Raw genomic sequence first — 23,781 nt, 5'->3', positions numbered from 1 at the left:
ACAATGTACGTTCTAGGTTTAAATGGCATTTCTTAATCTTAAAACTCTTAAATTATTGCCTTCATATATGTATTACAAAAACGTCTATCAACAGGGAATGCTTAATACCCTCGCCTCTAGGTAAGCAAACACGACTTGCTCATGGGAAACGATCATCACCCATCTACCGCAAAAGATTACATTCCTAAGGTCATAAATCATATAAATCATGGTATTCTTTAAGGTTTATGCATTATAATTTTCTCAGGCAACAGAGGTGTAATTATCCAGGATATTTTTATTCATCGAATAGTGCCGGAAGCAAGGAAAATTTCAAATTACCGCAATGACTACTACCTACCTACCCATAAAACACTTTGCTATCCCGATTTCTGTTCAAAATAATGAACTATTCACAAAACGAGCTTCGTCACGGTGATAAAGCATTTTTTCAAGCTGGTTATAAGACACGATACGCCTTCAACGCTGCATGAAGTTCATACGGAAACAATGGGAAGCCGAATTAAACTCACCGTGAAACATGGATTCTTTTTATAAGATAACGAGACTCTTGGAATATATGCGTCAATTCTCTGATTCACTAAGTGGATTTTCCTTAGCGATTAAGCATGATATAAGTCCTGCTTCCAAAATAAGAATTTTTGTTCATTTTCGCCACTAAACGTGATAGAATTGTATTCAGACACTAACAAGGCGTTATAAGGGAACAACTTCATCACTGGAAAATAAAATCCTACTTTAGTATTCATTAAGTAACATTTTCAGAACACTGTTGGACTTAAGCGAGTTAATTCATCAAGATAAATAGTCTCACTGAATTGGTATTTCCTGGAAATCTCAAGTATAAGTATCTTAATTTACCCAAGGAGTGCAGAACATTTCTTCCATACATGTAGATATTCGAAATGCTATAAATCATGAGAGATATGTGTAAGCACAACCATCGATGACGCCTAATGTGGCAATGACCGGAAACAAGGTCCTGGAATCCAGTGCTGATGCTACCTACTGGTAGCAGGCATAACTGTTTTCTTTACTGGAGATTTTACCTCTCATTTCGTATAACATACAGAAATGTTAAAAATAGAAAAAAAGTTCATGAACTTCATCGCTTCAAAATCCTAGGATTATCTTTAAATTATCCAAGGCGAAATCATTTTTCACCATATTATTAAAATAACAACTGGACACACATCTGTAAGGAAAATTATGCACACAAATATATAATCTTACTTATTTAAGAAATTATCCTATCTTCATAGACAATGCAGAGTCCCATTCTCATTGAAATGGTCGCCTTTATATATTAATGGTACCTAGTGAAATATTAATCAAGTGACAAATAAATCAGGAGATTTAACATAAAGACCGTGTTTATGCTGACTAAACATGATAATTCATGCACCAAAAACTTCATCTACTAATCGCATATCTAGGCGAAGTGTTCATTCTCACAATGAGTTAATAAAATATACAATATAATATTGGCTATAACTAATCGCATTTCAAATACCAATCCTTCCAAAATATCAACCCACCACCGGCGTCCTCAACATGGACTAAAAACGAACTAAGCAAAAACAACCAACAGATACATGGCTAAAGCTACAAATGGTAATTTCCACACTTCAATAACAAACTCAACTACCAACCACGGTTTCAAAATATTATATTATCCCAGTTTCAAGGAAATTGAAAATTACATAATATTTTGAAACCATGGTCGTTAGTTGAGTTTGGTATTGAAGTGTGGAAAATACCATTTCTAGTTTTTATCATGGATATATCGAGCTTCCACCTGAAACCTGTATTCAAGTCGGGCCAGAAACGAATTTATACAACCGATAGCGAATTGAAACATTGGAACATGGTGACTAGCATCCACAAAATGATTTGCACGGAGAGATGGATACTGAGGGGTGTGGAAACGTTTCCTTATGCGGAAGGGTAAGGATATTCGTGGGAGTGGGGCAAGGGAAGGGTACAGGATGTGAGACACAGTGAGTGTGTGCGAGATGAGAGAGTTCGCAGCCTTAATCTGGGTTTGGTAAGGGCTTAAAGATGGACTAGAGAGGCAGAGATGGAGGGGGGTGGGGGTTGGAAGTAGGAATATATAGGAAGGAGAAGACACGCTAGTTGTGGGGGAAGGGTATTGAGAGAGAGGTACAGGGTATGGAAGGGATGTTGATGCCCTCTGAGAGAGAAGGGTTGGGGGATTGGGAAAGGCTAATGCTGTTTCCTGTTCGGTTAGCGGGCGAGGAGGCTGAGCGGATGGAGAGGCCAGCGCGCCCGGGAAGACGGGATTGGATTGATGGGGGTGAGCAGGGAGGGGGTAAGGAAAACAGGCGGAAGATGATGCCGAAGTGAGGGGCGGACGAAAACCCTGAGGACGTCGGAGGGAACTCTCCCGGCGTGCCAAAACTTGTGCGATCTCCCTCGAGGTACACGGCTCCGGGTAAGCTTTCGGCGGGGGGACGTCATAAGGGAGGTGTGGGGTGTGTGATGGACCTGGAGGGGGTGATGTGATCGAGAGAGGGAGGGAGGAAGTACTGTTGGAGTCGGGGCGCAGAGGTGGACAGCCGCGACTCGGTGCGGTCTTCAGGGTATTCGCGAGTGGGTCTGGTTGTGAGACGTGGAAAAGGAAGAAGCAGAAAACGTCAGTAAAACTTATCAGGCCGGTTGGGAGAGAGGTATGTGGCATTAAAAACAGCTGAATTAAAAGTTAACAGTATAATATTTCCATTTTGGAACACATTTATTAAAATTCATGAAAATTATATTACGTATCTGTTATTACTTTTATAGCTTATATTACGTAACTAAATAATGGGAGTATTTTTTAAACTGAATCGAATGACTTGTGTATACATTGGTCGTGAATTATACATTTTCAACATTAGTTATTTTCATCAACTCTGTAGTGAGCATGCGGTTTTTTCCATATTTTTCTCCACACTCGCTGTCCAGAAACAAATGCTCATTTATTTAAAAGATCAATATATATTACATTGTTAAACTTAGCTTATTGTTCAAATGTACTTTTGTTTTTCAAGTGATAACAAATTTTTGTGGCGTGTTCCCTTTCGGGAACATACTTGAAAACGAGGTTAAAAATATTTGTTCGGTTTTTTTTCTTAATATCTCTTAATTAGTCGTAAAATAAATAGGATACCTATGTAAATAATATATATCGAAACAAAATGTTTGGATTCTTGAGTCACACTTTGACTATCAGAAAATTTTTAATACTTCATTTTCAGAGCCATTTTTGGTCTCAAAAAACTGTCCTGAAATACTAGGGGAATCTTTCGGAAATAAAAGATTGAATATATCAGCAGGAAAAAGAATTTCATAAATGACGCTGATCTCATCTGGAACTGATCGACTGAAAAGAAAAGGACAATAAATGAAGAAGGCATCAAGATCATTATAACCCCAATGCAATAAGATTGATGATTTGCGCGTATAATTAGTCCAGAGGAAAAAGCAAACCACTCCTTTCATTGGTATAAGAAAAAAGTATATTACGATAGAAAGAGAGAGAAGACAAATACTACGCAACTGAAAGCGAGTTTATTACAAAAAAATACATCGAAAAAATCGAGACAGTATACAAAGAACCAATTACATATTTCCAAGCAGCACTCAGACGACCACCCTTTCATTTGCACTGAGTAAGGAGTTGCTCTTCAATTAAAATTGTGAGTATCTGAATGAAAAATTTCACAGAAGCCAATATCAATAGGTACATCTGTATCGAATATTTACATGCATGTGATAAAAGCGAATACCTGCTCTGACCTGAGAATGATATGAAACATCATAAGCGGAATTGTGTTTGAAAACCAGTATTTTCTGTCATTTTACTTGGACCTGACCTGTATCGGATATCTTCTCTATTTTTTTCGGCTTTCAAACACCTTTTTCTTCCAGTGCTTCCTTATTTTGGAGGAACTCTGCTGCTAAGTATAACATTATCCACCCCAAAGGCCTATTAACGGAGAACGCTGAGAGCAATTCAATGATGAGTGAACTGACGAAAACTCTAAAAGAAACTCGCCACAGATGTCTTTCCAATGGCCTATGCAGAGAAAGCGCCAAATAACTCACAATTTTTTTCAGCCAGCGATATCGCAAGCTATGAAGTAAGAGTGAATTCTTTTTAATTATTTTCTAATATAATGTTTGACATTTTGTTCTAATGAAATACATTAGGTATGTTAAGAAAGCGGTTTTGAGTTATACATTTCAAATATCACTCCAAAATATTTTTTATCCATATTCAAAATCCATAATGGAAATGAGTTTCAAATATAGATGTAGAGAAGAGTTAGAAGTAGTAATCGACAAATAGATATTATGGAATTAGTGAGCATACTTAACTAAGATTACATGCAGGTGACCAGGATTTTTATAAAGTAGTTCGTACGGTAGTTTCATTATCAGGTATGTACTTGAATTTTTGAGGAATTAATATAAATAGTAAATAAGTTAATTGCCGATATAAACAAGCCGTAATGTGTAGTAAGTCCTTCCTATTCTCCTGCTGCATCATGCCACTTAATGTTTTAAGAATATATGAATAACATTAATTAAAATTTAGAAAAATTATTAGTAATAGTAAACGCCTCAACGATGCGTTTCTAAACGCAAATGACCGAGGAAATATCTGACCGTTCACCGGGAGAGACCGCCACCGGCGAACAGGCATGCAGTAGCCCGCGATCACCTCATCCCTACAACGCTTCGCCATCCTATCCAAGAAGTGCTTCCACAACGAATACCTTTCCTCATTCCCTCAGGCCCCGCTTTAGTTATGCTCGTCTCAGGATGCCACGGCAAGGGTCGAGGAAAGTTGCGAACAGGCCAGGAAAAGCTCCATCGCCACTGTATAAAATCGTTTCCGGCTTAATTTTGTGGAATAATGTTATATCCATGATAAAAGCACAAATGGTAATATCCACACTATTTTATTTATCACTTAACCGACCATGGTTTCGACACACATGGTGTCATTTTCAAAGCTAGGCATTTGAAAATGGCACCAAGTGTCGAAACCATGGTCGGTTAAGTGATAAATAAAATAGTGTGGATATTACCATTTGTGCTTTAATCCATCACTACCTTCTGAAAACAAAGTTCACCCGCCGGAATAAGCATAAGAATGGGATTTTCGACTAAAACTATGTTATTTACAATTTTTATGGAGTCCTGAAAATAATTTCATTTTTCATTTTCAGCTCTGAACCTGGCGTTACAGTGGGAAAATTTTTCAACGCGTCTATGAAGAGGACAGAAGAGGACGTCATCCCGACGTCACACGCGGTTTCCGCCCAATCACTGTGGGTGCTAACCATTTTTGTCTTCAACAGCTTTTTCTCTGATCTTTGATTATATCAAGAGATTTCCGAATGGCAATCAAATATAAAATCTTCAATAGATTATATATAGACGGATTTACATTTAGAGGGAAGGAAAAACGAAAAGATTACCTGCCGGAAGACCAGAAGACGAATGGAATTCTCGACTAAAACTATATCATTTGCGATTCTTACGGAGTCCAGAAAGTAATAAGTTCATTTTTCATTTTCAGCTCTGGAATTCCATTCCATCCACTCAAATTTTCCTCCCCAACAAAATTTAAAAGGCAAAATTATATGTACAAATATTGTTTTTACATAGACATATTCATAAAAAAAACCTTTTTTGCAATTTATACGTCAACATATCACAAAATGTATCTCGTAGTACCATACGATAGGAAATGTAATTAATAAACTACATTCATGATTAAATGACATTCTAAAATCTCATCGAGGCCATATTTGGAGAGGAAATGCAACCCACAATACGCTTGGGCTTTCCACTCTTATTCACCCAGCTCATGATGCAATGAAGGTATTTTTTCAACTCAATTTTCTCTAACCAAATTTACAATTATCTAAGAAAGCCATATAGATTACAATGCCGTTTCGTTAGCCCACAAATTTTCAAAAAATAAAAATTAACGGTAGTAATATTGATAATTTCTACTCCAATAAATATAATCGAAGTTTTCCACATTCGTACGGATTTAGAACATTCAAACCCACCTCTTGAGCCACTGCTTTCTCATTTGCCTTCATACTACCTTCAATATCCAATTCTCAAATATGTACAAGCACACTATATAAAATATCCACTCTTGAGTATTTCTGTACGCCTTAAGGCTAATGCGACCGTAACGGTTGTAGCATAAAATAAAGCAGGAAATATTTAAGAAAATACTTGTGCCTTTATAAAAATCAACAAAGCCAGGCATTAAGAGATAAATGTTTTTCCCGAAGACATCTTCTTGAAAAAGAAAAAATCTGGCTGCGATATCCATCAGCAGATTTCTCTTTTTGACCATTTTCATTGCAAGATAAAACAGGCAAAACCAATTAACTTGTGCGCCAAGTTATCCACAATTGTGTCCCCTTGAATTTCAACCAACCATTGGCCTCGGATAATAGATATTCTGAAAAATATACTATCCCGCAGTAACTGATGTCATCGTTTGCATAAGAGTAGTAAGTTAGAGGATTCAACATTTTTCCTACCAGAAAAAGGAACTACATCTTGCAATTTCCACGAAGATGTATGTCAACTTAGGTTTTGATATATCAACAAAATCATCGTTGATATAAAATATCAAATCTTGAGTCGGCTAAGATCTATTAATCAGTTATAACATATCGATCACATTGTAATTCCTCCATAGTATTTCACCTCAAGTCACAGATTTCGTCCATAGCCATTTTTTAAGATGATGGGCAGGTTTCTATTTCTCATCCGCCCGCACGAACTTCTAGGCACCTTGGTCACACTTTATTTGAATATGTCTCGAAGAAACAAAATGGTAATGCCGAGATGGATATCGGTTTATGAAGAGATTGGAATAAATCTATGCATCATATTAACAGTAGGAGTCGAAATAAAGGAAGAAGGGTATTATGCATTTCCATCAGAGAACCGGGATTTGTTGAAATTTCCACAATTACTGAATGAAAATAGTAATTTTAAACACTTAACCTCAACAAGTGTAGATGTAAACTAAGCCCGAGGCAGCAGTCTGCATTCCTATCCTCCGAGCACAAATTGTTTCATGCCTTTCTCATTTTCTTCTCAAGGCAGGAGAGAGAAGACAAGTGATAGATATAAAGGCGACTAGCGATGGAGTAAGAGCCGCTCTTCTTACCCCTCAGTCCACCCATACAAGTGGAGAGTATGGAGGCAAGAAATTGTATTGCAATTTACAATATTCTTAGCAGTAAGCCACTGTTCTTCGCTGACTATTTAAAGATTTATAAAAAAATTCCATCGTAGAAAGGAAACTTGCGATTGAGTAGTCAGCAATTGGCATGACGGTCTCGAAGAGGAATTATTTTTACTAGCGAAGTTCCTGTTGTTTTAAAAATAATTGTATTCGTTGAAATATTACTGCTGAAATAAAACTGATGATAAAATGTGATAGCATGTTTTGATGTGTGTAATTATCCTTGATTTTTCTTGGTAAAATAAATAACATGTAGATCTACCACAAAATCTATCGTCAGAACTTTTTCCCGAGCCGCATAATGTGAACTCGAAATCAGTAATGATTTGATATCAGCGCAAAAATCACATGTAAAGATATTACTGTCAAATATTTCTTTAATAGTGATTGATTTATTGCAATGAGAAGTCATAGTCTTAGCTCTTAACATCCCTTTTTTTTTAGGATCAAAGCATGGACGACCTCGCTGACCGTCCCGACCGAAGATGGGTGTTGCTACGCTTTGACAAACTTAAGAACACGAAGCATTCTCGAATATTTCCTCCATCGATCAGTAAGGAACGTGGGCCGACTCTTTGGGAGTCCGTCCCAAACTGAGACATTATATCGCGAGCGGACGGCGACGCCATGCATGCAAGCCGGGTGGGTTCGGGTAGGCGCGAGGGTAGGTAGGCGTCGGTGGTGGGTCGTAGGGTAGGTAGGTGGTCCGTCTATTCATGGCTACCGCCTTCCTCCTCCTCTCGGACTTTCCTTCCCCTTAGGGGCCAGTAACGCGATGGGAGGAAGCGGGAGTGGGTGGAGTTTAAGGGGGGAGGATGTATTTCGGTGAGTTGGTATGAAGGTGAGGAGGTAAGGAGAATATGGAAGGGGAGAGAGAGGTGGAGTCACTTCATTAGAATATAATGGCGCTACCGTAAGTTCTCTCTCTACCCCTTCCCCCCTCCATTTCCATGACCGGCCACTCCTTCCCTCAATAACCCTTTCCTCTTTTCCCCCTCCGGGGGGAATGAGGCAGAAGAAGGCGGTCCTTGACTCTTCCTCCAACGCTCTCCGCCTTAGCTTCGCTCTTCTCTCTCTCTTTACCGCCTCGGACAATATTCCCAGGACGAGGATGACCACGGCGTGAAAGAACTTAGTGGTTGGAGTTAAGGAATTTATCAAATCAATGGTTCGCGAGTTCACTTCTTGGGATGGTGATTGATTCAAAAATAAACTTCTTATCTTCCACAAGGTATTTATTTAAAAATCTACCGCTAAACACATATAATGAAAAAAACAATGAAAATTTTTATGTAAATTTCATGCTTTAAATTATGTTAAATTCTTAATGTATGTATTACTAAATTTGCTACGAAAAACAATGACTTTACGCAGTTATTTTATAAAATTGGTAATAGATTTAAGATTAACATTCACTTCTAAAGGCGATAGAGTTTCAAGTGAAAGGTGTTCTCCATGTCGGCTAAAAAATTGATATATCTTTATAATTTTTAAACCAGCCGACATATTGCCGGAAGGGGCTTCTACCTTCCAGCATAAAATCATAACTCTGCCCCAATTTTAGATGGCTCTTTATAAGTATTTCAGTGGAAATATATGGAATTCACATAATCAGGAATCTGTTTTGATACCAAACTGCTAAATCATAAAAATACAAAACAGCTTTGTTTGACATAAAATGTATCATGGTTGTTCTGACTGATTTGCTACAAATACTGGAATATACAAACGTCTTTTTCAATAATATTGAAAATATTTCCCCTCCATTATGCTCGGCATTGCAATCAAGTAACTTGGATACCTGAGGCATTTTATGGCATGCGCGCAAGGGGTTGTAAAAGTAAGACATTTCACCACACTATGAGACCTTCAAAAACATGAACTGAAACAATGGAGAACCATTCAATGTGACTTAGGGTGCCGTAAATACTAGGAAGCAGCCGTATCTTTCGTCCTTCGTCACTTTGAAAGCTGAAGGGTGCTCATTAAGTATGCAGGCGGTGTTCCTAGAATACGGTAGCTTGGCACTACTCAGAGAGTACCTTCTAGCGAAATAAGCTCCGACAAGAGTTATACTATCGTCGAAACACGCAACCGACCTACTTCAATGAATCACAATCGTGCACTGGGCCTTGGACCCATTTATATTTACCTCGCTATCAAAAACAAAAGTAGCTCCTCACTCCAAATCCATGAATACAGTCGCGTAGCAAAGTTGTATTCAGGAAGTGGGGAATCCAGGGGTTGACTAAAGAATATTTCTTGGAACTTTCTATTAACTACTTACTATATCTTGAAAATTGGCTTGGACCATACTGGAATAAGATGCCCCCGTATCCTAGACATTGGAGGCATTTTAAAATATTAGAGAAATGAAAACAAATATCCTTGGTTTCGGAGTAAAACTACCTACTATGTAGAATATATTAAAAGTTTACTAATAAAATGCAACACATATTTATCAAAGACGATTTTTGTCTGAGTTTCAACGATAGTTAATTAGCGCCAAAATAAAATGTAGTATGGAATAATTACTCCGAATGAGAGATAGATCAATAGGTGAAATCTAGGAAAATTATCAATTTAAAATGTAAAGGGATGATACGTTTTGCAACAGGTAAAGATTTAAATATTCATTTAAAATTACCACAAAACTATAACAATTTTTGCGTATTTTCATGTTTCAAATTTAGGTAAGCAGTTTATTAAGAAGATGGCACAGTAAATTTCGGATCTTACCCAATTATTTTACTAAACATGATTTATTTCTTCTCGCACCTTAAAGGAAAACACTAAGTTTCCTAGTGGGTCGTAGAGAATTTCACAATTATGGAATAATTTTTAAGATAATGTTAAGAAATTCTGGATATAAGTCGTTTCATCGTTTTAAAAGTATGTTTCTTTACCCAAGATATTAAATTACCCCTGCTTGTGTGATAAGGAAAGCACTTTTGAAATTTATCACCACCTCGAGTGCATGGCTACTGCAATCTCTAATGAAAGCGTTCTTATAATATATCCCACAGGATATTAATATCACGCAATTCTCCAGAGAAAAGCATCGGGTAATGAATAGCGGGATTCAAAAACCGAAAAATTGGAATTTTTTATTCCTATTTTTACGGAAATAAAATACTTCCTTATAATTCTAATGCCTCACGTAATGAAAAAGCCTAGTAATGAATGGCAAGAGCAATTTAATTTACATTTTTCTAATGAAGAACGACGTCGAAGGACTGCTTAAAAATGGCGTAGAACACATCAAAACTGGTTGCAGAATATTAAAATAATTGTGGAAGGTACAAAGTGCCTTTATTTTATGGCATGAATTTTATTCTTCTTATGACATTGGAAATGCATCCACAAAATAAGTTAGTGGAAGAGTCTAGAGAAATTCAGACCCTTTTCTGAACCATAAATGCCGTTGGGCGTGAAATTGAAACGAATTTCTGATTTTATAAGACGTGATTATTATAAGCTGCCAACTCTCCCGGAAAAATGGATTGAGTAATAAATGCCGGCTTTAGTGAATGTGTCTTCCGACACGTAGGGTTCGATCTATTTTTCCACGCTTCTTGGTCCTTCTCTGAGTTCCACATATCTCCTATCTATCACAAAATCTGTCTTTCTGCTTTAACTTTTCCGTCCCTTTTCTCTTTGTACCTCTATCTCTTCCTTAAATTCTTTTTGTAACATTCTCCTTCAAAACCATGTGCTATTCAGCACACTTTCCTCCTTCTTGCCGTTCCAAAAAGATGATTTCTATTCATACTTTTTTCAATCAATTCTTCCATCACTATATCGGAGAAAATATTTCTTGCGCTGTCCGCTGGCATAGAAAACTTAAAATATTAGCATGAAATTGTATTTAGTATAGAAAAGTTTGCAAATAGACCGGGAATACTCGTCATTTTTCGAGTATCTCTTTCTGGATTTCAACTTTGAATGCGAACGAGTGGAGAATATTCTCACCCCACTTTATCCTCTCTATTCATCGATAAACTTTGTATTCAATGCCACCGTGAATACTACCACTAAGAGATAGTAAAATATTTGCAGTTGTATTTATGAATACTGATAATAATAATAATAACTTCGTCTTTTTTTAATAAGAGAATCGAGGACTTATATTCCTCTCTTGCAATTAACTTAATGAACAGTCAAACACACCGAATATGAGAAAAAACGGGCATAAGGAAAACGCACTCAGGTGGAAATTGAATTTTAAATTATGGTTAAAAAAAATAAGTATCACCATAGAGGAAGTATGAACTTACTCTATGGTATCACTGATGAAAATATACTTACTCTATGGCATCACTGATGATAAAAGATAGATACGTTCACAGAACTATGGAAGTAGGAAATGCAAGAACATCCTAGAGTAAAACTACCTACTGGCGATAAGAAAATGTTGGCTTTGAAACTGGTAGCCTATTCAGAAAGGAAGAAAAACTAACTGAGAGATTATGACTAGCGAAAAAAGGAGAACCAGTGGCAGAGATCAAAAAGAAACAGGAAAAGAAAAAAAGGATTGCTATCAGGAAATGAAAGGCACAAGTAAGGCAAGGGATGTACGCGTGTGAGGGGATGATGCATGCGCTCATCAGCCTTGGGAACACACGCTCAGCACGCGGAACATTTGAAGGCGGAGTGCAAAAAGTTAATGAGGAGGAACTTCAATATTACTATTCTCACCACTGCGTGTGCCCCTTCCTTTCATTTGCTATATTGTTTTCTCATATCCCTCAATAATTTTAGCTGAGTATATAATTCCTTCTATGACGTTGGAAATGCGTCCACAAAAAATAATATCCCTTCTCTAACTAATAATAGATATTTTCTCGTTGAATGTTAATAATATCGTGGAATTATTATCTATTTTATGCTTTGAAACATGATTTGACTGTCTACGGATCCCTGACATTGACGAAAATAATATTTTAATAGGTTTTAATTATCGAAACATGTAAAAATTTAATGAAATTGAAACTGAAATGACTATGGTTTAACTCGTGAATAACTGAATCGTGCAGTAATTCATGTGATTATTGGGGTAAAATCGGAATATATTTCGATCCGCTCAATCAGTTGCACAACTGCATATTTTATTTTATCTAGGAATATCACGAAATAAAATACGCATGCAAATTTCCCTAATAATGTAAGTAAAAAAGTACTCCGGCCACTTATATGCCACCATGTCGGTGAAGGGGCCTTTGGAATGGTCGAGAGAAAAAACCTAGTTGAAAGGGTGTGTGAATGGGAAGAGGGATGAAAAGTATGAGAAAGAGAGAGGACGGACGCGTAAGAGGGTGTGTGAAGTGCAGGATGGAGGATAGGATGACGAGAAACTTATGCACGTTCCCAGCAGCCACAGGAAATGGAAGTTACCACATCTAGTTTTCATTATAATGGTAAGGAATTCTGGATATCAGTCGTTTCATAATTTTAAACGAATGTTTCTTAACTGAAGGTATTAAATTTCCCTTGCTCGTTTGATAAGAATAGCACTATTGAAATAAATCACCACCTCGAGTGCATAGCTACAGCAATCTCAAATGAAATCCCTCTAATACTGTATACCACAGGATATTAATGTCACGCAATTCTCCGAAGAAAAGCATCGGGTAAGGAGAAACAAATTTTCGCTGTTGATTAGAGTAGCAAATCACAATTTCCGATAAAAATTTTTTTAATAACTGAAGAATGAGTAAAGAAATAACTGACAGTGACTATACTGATGAAATCAAAGTGGTCAATATCTGTTCTCGTATTGACATTGGGAGAAGGATTTGTTCACGTATCGACATTGGGAGAAGGATTTGTTCACGTATCGAAGACGTTTTACTAGATACATATCGCCAAATATTTAAGCACTTAATTGCGTGGTATAATCACATCAAGATAAAGTGAGATCGATCAATAGGCTGAGAATATTTATGGTTTGGGCACATTAAATTCAACTCATACACCCTTATTTTAAGAAGTTGGTAAAAGTCAATTATATTTATAAAGTTTTTACTTCCGATGATGATGCAACTTGTTTTTGATCTATTTATAACTAAATTCCTTTTCAAGGCATAACTTTTTTTACCCAGACTGACGTCATTAACTACTGAAACATGGTCATTGATATCTGTAATTGATCAGTGTGTGTAAATTTGAAAATCATCGGCGTTTAGAGAAAATACCGAAAGTGAAAGAGAGTGCGAATGGGGTGAGAAATTAAATGGATGAGGACGGACGCGTAAGAGAGTGCGTGAAGGGTAAAAAGAAGGAGAGGAGAGATGTATGAGTGTTCCCAGCAGCCACAGGGAATGGAAGTTGAGTTCAGGGGAAGAAGGTGACGGAGGGGAGCTAAATGGTGAGATAGAGAGAAAACACTGAATTTCGTATTCCCAACACAGATTATCATACATATTACTACAGAAAGGGTTTTTTCTCTCATTCCGTGTACGCTCCGTTAATTCAGCATATACAGTGATAAATGAGGTACCTATCATTTAAACATTGATTCACCGGCTTTTGACGAAAAATACAACCTTAATCTCAGATTTCACCATTTATCCATTAACCTAACTCAGAAGTTATGATTTTTCCATGTCAATTTGAAATATGATTTGACTGTTAGATAGCCCTTATAGTACTAGATGAGCGGATTTGATTCAGTGGGTAATTGTTGAGCGTTTATGCAGTGGAGGTATCAAATTACTCGCTCGAGGTATACCGATTCCTCACATATTCATAACATTCAAATTCTAAACTAAAAAAAAAGGCATAAAATCCGTTAAATCCATAACTAAACCAACGAAACGTGACATAATTAGAAAAAAAATTTAATATTAAAAAATATTAAAAATAAAATCAAATAAATATGAAGAATGTTTAACGTTTTCTAAAAGAAACATCCTGTGTAAGGAAGTAAAAAGAGAACGTGTACCACAAATAAATGAAAATATCGTGTTGAAAGTATTCAAGATACATTATAAAAGGTTACCGTAACATAACTATTACCGGACAGCGTAAAAGAATGAAATTTTCGCGCGGGTAACCTATTTGAACAAATTTTTATCACTTACTCGGTGGATCCTCTGCCTGATATGAGAATTCTATAAATATTCAAGTGAATAATCGTCCAAATATTACGAATATATCAGTATTTAGTGGATAACGTTTTTAAATAAAATAATCAAAACAAGAAAATATAAAGTGATACAAGCAAATCAACATGACAATTTATAAACTATTAGTACAGAAACAAATGTTTTGTAAATATATGACATTTGTGCAGTGCATTAAATTAATTTCATGTAATTTATAAATTAATACAGATACATAATTTTGTGAAAATATATCGTATATATAATTAAATTATATTTGAGGGGGTGAGAAGCCAAGGGGTAAAAGTGATTGTCTTTCTAAACAGAGTTGGATACAGAAATAGATAAAATAAAAATACTAAAACTTGGAGGCTGAGGGATTCTCAAATCTGTGCTGGCATCTAGTGGCAAATCAAATACACTGATAAAAATCTAGTTTATCTCGTTCGTTTTTTTACTTAATTTCTTTTCCTAAGTCTGTGTAGAAAAAATAATCACTTGTACCTCTTGGCTTTCCCCTTCATGTATTATGGTAAGGCCAGATCAGAGCGTAAACTTTGCTTGGGAAACAGGTAGTCAAAGAATCTTTGCCTAAATATTCGGATAATTTTTTAACCACGTATTTCACTAAAGGAAGGAGGGAGTAGAGGATGAGTACAGGAGAGATATATGTGTGTTCCCAGGAGCCACAGGGAATGGAAGTTGAGCTCAGGAGAAGGAGGTGACGGAGGAGAGCTAAAGGGTGAGGAAGAGGAGGGAGAAGAAATAAGAGCCGGGAGACAGGTAGGGTAGGAAGCGTGGGCGTCCAAAGGTATGGGGTGCGAGACACAGGGAGTTAAGGTGGGCAAGAACCAAGGCGATGCAGAAGAGAGGAGAAGGAGGATTGTCTGGCTGAGATAGCATCTTAAGTCTCCGGGGTCGTAATGGAAGTAACGAGAGAAGACGTCTTCAGAGAGAGAGAGAGGAGGGGGGAGGATGAGGATGAGTATGGAGGGGAGGAAGGGTAGGTAGGGGTAAGGTGCGTATGCATGTATATAAAGAGGATGAGGATCTTGCTAGGATGGGGAGAGGGAAGTGGCTATCGCGGGGAGGTAACCAAGAGTTAAAGAGTGGAGAAAGGTGGCGGTGGCGGAGACGTGGAGGGGTGCGGGGAGGGTGAGGAGGATGGGGGAGGAGGGGTTTGGTGTGGGAGGGGCGTGTTAAGTCGGTTGTCATCACGACAACGGCGCCCAACTGCTACCGCTCCACAGCATACATAAATAAGGCATTCGCCATAAATACACGGCGTCCCCACCACCAACACCATCCCCTTCCATTCCTCGCGCTCCAACACATGAAACCACACATGAGCCCACACACGAGCAAAAATACACACATACATGTATATACGCCCTCCAGCAAACTTCTTCATGCGGGAAGGGTGGGAAATAGCTCTCTCTCTCTCACATACACTATCCCTCGCACTCCCTTCCCTCTCCATTGCAAGGCAGGAGACCCATCACTTCAATACTCCGGGGCCTCTAACCAAAGGGAGCTTTCTCTCGGGAAGGATTATGTCGTTCCGAGAGAATTCTTGACAAAATATTTCCAGAGATCGGGCGACGCGCTGTGTGTCTTGCGGCACGCACGGAAACCACTCCAAGGAGGGGGGACATATATCACGCGGTCTAGTGTTTCTGAAGCTCACTCGACAATTTTTCCGGTCTAGTCTATCGGAAACAACGCAGTAAAAAGCTATGCTATATATGTTCTTGTTGGCTTAACTATCAGCTAACAATGGCAGAACAAGATGGTATGATCCGCTGTATTCGAGATTGAATTCCATCAATTTTCCTCATTTTCCTGCTTCAAATTCACTTCTCACGTATTCACTACATGTCTTCAAACTTACCTACCTAAATCATGCAAAGGATGATTATTATAAAAGCATTCTACCGATTAAGGTTGGTTTCCATGGAGTACTTAAGAAGCATTCTGGCAGTCTCCCCTTCCTTCATACGCTTTCTTCTTGAATTCACAATAAGGCCTACTCCCTTTCAATCTTTCTAAAAGTCCTATTCTCTTTCTTCCTCGCCCATGTTTGCCCAGCTACCTACCCTCTTTCAAGTGATAATCTCACATGAAATTGCATTACTTTACCATTCAACTTAGGAGGTAACCCAGATGTATTCATGAATACTACTACTTATAATAATAACTTCGTCTTTATTAATAAATTGAATCGAGGACTTTGTAGTCCTCTCTTACAATTAACTCAATGGAGAATCAAACAAAAACAAGAATTAGATGGGGAAATCTCCCTCAGACGGGAATTTACTAAAATAAAATTTGCCCAAAAAATAAGCATCACTGAAAATAAAAAATAGATAAATGCATCAGAGAAATATAGAAGCAGTGGATAGAGAAATTTCTAGAGTAAAATAACCTGCATGAGATAAGAAAATGCGGGATTAGAAACCGAAATCTCCTCAGAAGTGTAAACTTAGGCTACCTGAAAGATTATAACTACATCACCATCGCGAAAAATCAGTGAAAAATCAATCAGAAATCCTAAAAAAATTTTGTTCGAAAAATTTTATTTTATAAATATAAACGTTGAGCTTTCGATCTCTTATTTTCAGAAAGTATCTATTTACACGCATATCACGTTTATTCTCCACAAAAATTATTTTTTCAGTTTTCGTAACAAACTTTTTGGGGAGAGGGAAATATACACCATCAATTGAACAAATATGGATGAATGAGGATTATAGGAGTGAAGAATACAATACGTTTACAGAATTATATTAGGAAAATACCACGATTTGCGGCCTACTTAGCTGGTTCGATTAAAAATTCGGCCAATATAAATGAAAGGTGTTTCCACCTATCAGCCTAAATGCCATGAAAAAGGAAACCCAACGATGAACACTTGGCAATTCTATCTAACACCACTCAGCTTTATGTTATGCAGGTTTTTTTACAAGTTGGTTCAATGCTAAAAGTAAGCTTCCAAAAAATAACACATATTTATTAAAAATGAATAAAAAGGTATCAATGCTATGAATTATATGCATAAAAAGTAAACATTAGATCAGGAACTGGGTTTAGATGCAATAAATACACCAATACGTAGAGGCAAATAAACTAGCTATTCGAATAAGTTGTCAACGAACAGAAACCGCTTAATAGATTCTAATAAATGGATCAACACATACCAAGATTAGCTAGATTGAATCCTATGAATCTAATGGGGATGGTAGTTGCGTGAAATAATTTCCATTTATTAAACTTGCATATCCCCTCTGCACGGATTAATTTCAGTCACCCTGGTCACAGCGAGGCAAAACAAAATAGTATATTTGATTAAACAAGGCCATGGCCTCACTGCACATTTTCCTCACATTTCATATTCGATACAAACTCCTGAAAATTATACCCCATTTCTCTACAGGCTATTTAAATCCTCTTTTGAAGTGTACATCAGTAGAAATCAAATTGCAATCCCAGTGATGAAATTTTCTGACCAATTATTCTCGGCTTTAATGACGAATCGCCCACTATATGTACCTCTTTCGGTTGATAAGAAACAGATATCTACGTAGACCCGCATGGATGAGAAATTAGGTTAGAGTAGACATAATCAAAATAAACATGAGTAAAGCAGAAAAATTTATGAGGTCAACTTGAAAAAATACTGGAAAATTCAATACATGTTGGTATTTTTTTATCAGATGTTTATCATAATGATCTTTAATGCCGACCCATACGCAAATGAAGCTCATTTCGACCCTTTATCATAACTCTATAGTTGGTGGTGCGTCAAAAATAAACTGAATGAATTACCTTGGTGCCTTTATCATGCTTACTAAAACCTTATATTTGTAGCTTCAAGGGCAAATAGACTGAAATAGCCACTTAAATGACCCCTGACCGCATGATTGTTCAAAAGTTAAGCTTTATCGCTAGGGCTAAGCTAAGAAACGTTATAAATACCTACACCGCTATTAGATGAAATATTAAATGAAGGTTTTTTATTGAAATTAAGCTTTTACACAGCTTCAAACAAGAGACAGTTCACTAAATATCTATTTTAAAAACAAACACAGTTATGCTTGAATATCACCATCGTATCGTTTTCGTTTAAGTGTCTAGATTTTCAAATATTCAAGTGATGATGTTTTAAGTGATAATTTCGACCATAATTTTCAATGCGGATCTTGCATCAATTGGTCAAATTAAGCTTGATTCATTTTAAACTCTCTAAAGGCAACGCACCCAAAAAATTGTATTGGTTGAAAATTTACTTTTCAAACCAGATTATCATATTATTTTTTCTTTGCCTTGCGTTCCTAGACACTGCTGGATTGAATTTTAACAATATGGCAAATACAATATTTTCTTCTTGTATTCAATATTCAAAAGACAAATAGTGGAAACTAACCAAGAAAAGTGATGCTTCTGACTAATTGCCGAAGGAGTAAGTAAAGTGAAAGTAGGGAAAAATTATAAATGGTATGTCCGCAGGTTCTGGATAGCCACATTTTTCCCAAATCGGATTAAAATGAAACTTCGACGAATAAATGTAACAAATTGAAGAAAAAAAAGCAAACAAGTCATGGATCTCGGCTGAATAATGGTCATTGCCCGACTTTTCTCAGCTATAGGCTTCTGATTTGTAATGTTTAATTAATAATGGGAAGTAAAAGTGATTACAAGAGGGCCCATGACAGATTTCAAAATTCTTTAAAAATAAAATGGAGTTGGAAAAATTTCGTTCCCAAAAATATTTAATTAAAACACCGAAACTCAAATTAAAACCGGGTAAAAAATGCTAATTGATATGGTTAGTGATACATTTTAAAGTTCAATATTCTAATAGCAAGTAGTAGCTACTGCAACGATGGATCACAGATACCCAACGGAAGCAATTTCCAAGCTAACAAGGGCCCTCCGTCGAAACATGCGTACTGCTGAGTACAAAAGCTTTTAACGTAAGAGATCGTAAAGTTTGATCGGTGCCCCTTAGCAAGATACGTCATAGGAATATGGTCGACCCCTTTCAAGTAAGATGCAATATTTCCTGAATGGAGGGATAAACCGTGGTTATTAACAGTTTTACGGAACCCTTGTGTAAAACACAAGAAGAATTGATACCCTTCAATCCTCCTTTGATAATTACCTAAAACCTAATACATAATTCGATTAAGATTCTCACCGCATCCTGATGGGTGATATGCAACGATAACATAAGAATCTGTATAGAATATTTTTCTTTCAAGTAAAACGACAAAAACATACGCAAAGACAAAACATAAGACAGCGATCGGTGTGTTTTAAGGAGAACAACAGTTTTTTAGTGTAAAAAATATTTTAAATATTGAAGAAATAATAACGCCAAAGCTATAATAGCGCAATTCAAAATCCAAGCAGATGAAATGTGGACCAAAACTGACAAAACAAAGAATTTCATTTTCCACCTTCTATGTCTTTGATCTATTTTTTCAAAGCAGTCATCGGCCATAAACAGATCCCTTACTTAGGTACAGAATAACAGAAAAAATAATTTTATTTCAGGGGTCAACATTATTATAGATACAATGAAACTCCCTACAAATACTTTTATCGGCTAATTTCTGCTATTTTCATGGTACCTACCTACAATCCAGTACCTCAGTAACAGGTGGTAAATTTCCGCCTCTATTAGAATAGGAATTTTTCGAAAGCGGAATACTTCAACATATTCTTTGCTCGACGGTATTAAAACTAAATACAAGAGTAGCCCCAAGCAGTTAGAGCATTTTGGCGTTTAAAAGTCAGCAAATCGGCGAAGAACTTAGATGCCAGTTGGATGAAGTGGAGTGAGGTACCGGGGCAAATGGCGAAAAAAATATTTGCTTGCATCTAGTGATTCATCAACATCTAGTTATTGCATCCAATACCATACTTGGAGGCCTATTAAGGCCATAAAATTTTACATGTTGCATAACATAGATTTTTGAAAGTAAGGGGAACTCGAGAGGAAATTTCGAACGTTTCATTATACTGAAAAACAGAATTAACTCACCAGCAATCATCTCAGTAAGAACTCCTCCTAAGAATGCTGTAGAGGAAGCCGGCATTACGGGTGTTAAACCTTTTGGTTCTCACTAAGATGGACGGGATGTTTTAGAAAAACCTGTTCTTTTTTGTTTTATTTTCAATTGGACCTGAACAAGAAAACTGGAAAAAATTTTAACATCGAGGGTGATAAAGACAACGATGATTCAAACTGGTAAATACATAGTGCACCCTCAATTTCAATTAGGTTAAATATTCTCCAGCTGGAGTTGCACATGTTATCAATTATTGTCCTTATAAACAATTTTATTAAAACTTTATTTAACATGTACATACTTAAAATATTTTTCATGGCTTGACCACAGCAAAACAAATTATCAATAATTCACTTAATTAAAAAAATGCAGAATCATTCATGATTTGACTTTTTTCGTTAATATTTTGAATAAATTCGCTCGTTACAGCAATACCAACGGAACGCTTCATTTTCTCTTCGGAGAAATAGCAAGCATTATAGACACATTGATTAAAAGCAGACGAGGATGATAGAAAATATCTAAAATGACGTTCCAATAGAAAAATACCAACACCAAAGTTTAGTGAAGACACTACTACACGACATTCCGAGCATTGCTATTCTTATTAAGAACGCACTATGCAGGAAAAATGAACTGCGTCGAGGTGTACTTTTCGAAGATGCATAGCGAACATGCCACCAAAGATATTATACAAATAAATAAAAATAAAATGATTCAGCTACCCTCGTCATGATTCATTCCCCACCAAGGAGTGGGCACAACTCTGTACGGAAATGGAAAAATAAGTCCTGAAAGCTTATAGAAATTAATCTGCACCCATTCCTGTGTTTCCACTGTTAAAAGAGAGAGAACTCAACAGCCAGCACCGATAACCACGGTCAACCAATTGTCCTCCACTTTAAACTTATTAGATCTCATTAGAGTCTTTCAACTCATCCAATTCCTTTAAACTATTTAGCAATAAAAATGCTAATTATCACTGCACCTTGTATATATTGTAAATAAAAGAAGCATTTTACATAAAATATATTATTTTACTAAGGTTTTACATTGCATATTAATGTCACCTACATGAAAAGGATTTAGCGAATTGTTGGACCAGAAGTATGGATAAGATATGGAAAAGGAGGGATGGACCAACAAATGATATAATTCCAATGGAATAATCAATGGTAATTTCTATTCCTAAATGAAGAAACGAACGGATTGGTCACCTTATTGCTGACTCAGGGAGGTAATAAACTAAATTGAAGGATGGCTGAAGGGTCGTGCTGGAATATCTATACCAAGAAAAACAATACCCTGAAGAGATCGTAGCTATTAAGTAAGGTAAAATGAGATTGGCTAAGGGAAAGAAGAAATTTATTTACCCACCACCCTTATGTTTGAGGGTGAGAAAAAGAAGTTATGTTTGAAGGAATAAAAAGCCTCAATCGAGAAGATACTTGCAATAGCTACTTATTTTTACATTGGTGGAAGATAAATCACGTTTAGTTTTATTACAATAATTCAAGTGTTTCGCGTTTCATTTTTTTGTAAACGCCTTTAAAAATATCTTCTCTCTAATCCTACATGAACAATACATCGCACATATCCAAGATATTTTCAAAGGTAGTAATAAAAAATAACAACACGAAAAACTTGAATTATTCCAATTGAACTAAATATGATTCATCTACCACCAGAGATTAAAAGCCAGCTAACCTTGGTAAAAAAAAACGATCTGGCCGTAAAAGCAATGCAATTAAACCACAGCATGCCTTCCTATTATTAAAAAAAATGAGAAGGCAACCAGCCAGCGGTTCGCACAAATAAGAAAAGACCTCTCTCCACCACCACCTCCCTCCTCCCTGTCATACCCTGTTACCCCCTCCCGACACAATACCCGCCTCCTTACCTCACGAGGCCTTATCTCTTTCCTCCTCAACTGTACACCCTCACTCCTCCACCCATTGCTTCTTAACAACGGAGGTGGGGGGGAAGAGAAGCGACCCCCCTCTCTTTGTCCCTCGCCTTAATTAATATTGATTGCGGGCCGACGATTAGGGTGAAGCGAAGTGAGTGGGAAGGGCCTTAAGACCGTCGCCTTTGTGTGCCCGTGGCTCTCTCTCTCTGAGGAGATCTCATCCCATATCTTCTCCGTCTTCCGAGTCAAAAAAAACGAGGTATAGGAAACCCTCCCCCTTACTTTGAGTCCACCTCTTCCCCCACCAATTTCTTCTCGCACACCACCGAGCCAACATTTCCGTCACCCATCCCAAACACCACCACCGCCAGCAAAACACCCAATACGTCCCAACCCACCACCGTCCAGAGGACACCACCATCGCACCCGGCCACCCACACCATCAATAACAACGCGCTCTATGACGTATCCTCCTCCTCCTCCTCCCGGTTCGACCGATCGATTAGGAATCGGCCAGGTGAGGCGGTGGAGGCGGCGGTGGCGAGTAGACCGGGGGCGGCGATATAAGCGTCCCCCGGCGTCGCGCGTCCTCCGCCCATTCCGCCGCCGCCACCTCCACGGGGATCACGCCGACCGACCTCCCGGACCGAGGGCGACCTCCCCCACCCGTGCGCGGGGCGCCCGAGAGACCACACCGCGAGGAAAAGGAGGCGGAATGCCCGGGTGCCAAAGCAGCAGCGAGCGGAAGGAGGGGGCGAGACGATGGGGTGGACAGGGGGACGGGCGGACGAAAAAGGCGGACTAGGGGGCCGGAGGATTTTGGTATTTGGGATTTCGCAGGGATGCAAGATATACAAGGTAGCCTCTTGGCTCCGCAACGATCCTTATTACTGCGCATTACGCAGTAATAAGGATCGCTGCAAGGGTGAATTCAAGTTAATTCGAATATACTCGCGGCTGGGAATATGAGCGATGCAAATAGTATAAAATAAAGTCATCATGATTTAAAAGCGATGATATTATGAATTGATATTAATTATTTAATTAATTTAGAATGATATTTTTATGACCAAAATTTTCGTGAATAAAATCTTTTCTCTAATTTATCAAAGTTATGCCTTTTGTTTTAAATCATGTATTATTATTGAAAAAATTATTTTTTAAGTTAAAATATTTTCATATATAATTAATTCAGCTAAATTAATAGATAAAATTGTAGGTTAAAACCATTATAAAAGTTAATCAAATCGAAATCCTCAAAAAAACTCTCGCTACTTTGTTCACACATAGTCATGTGGGTATTTTCAAAGTATTTTCGAAAATAAAAAAGATCTGGGCATTAATGGGTTAAACCGATCGTTTTGTTCGCATTCACGTGGAAGGACAGGGGCACTCCAG

The sequence above is a fragment of the Ischnura elegans genome, chromosome 4 (genome assembly GCF_921293095.1).
Source record: "Ischnura elegans chromosome 4, ioIscEleg1.1, whole genome shotgun sequence".
NCBI classification, from domain to species: domain Eukaryota; kingdom Metazoa; phylum Arthropoda; class Insecta; order Odonata; family Coenagrionidae; genus Ischnura; species Ischnura elegans.
This window is presented reverse-complemented; position numbering follows the sequence as displayed.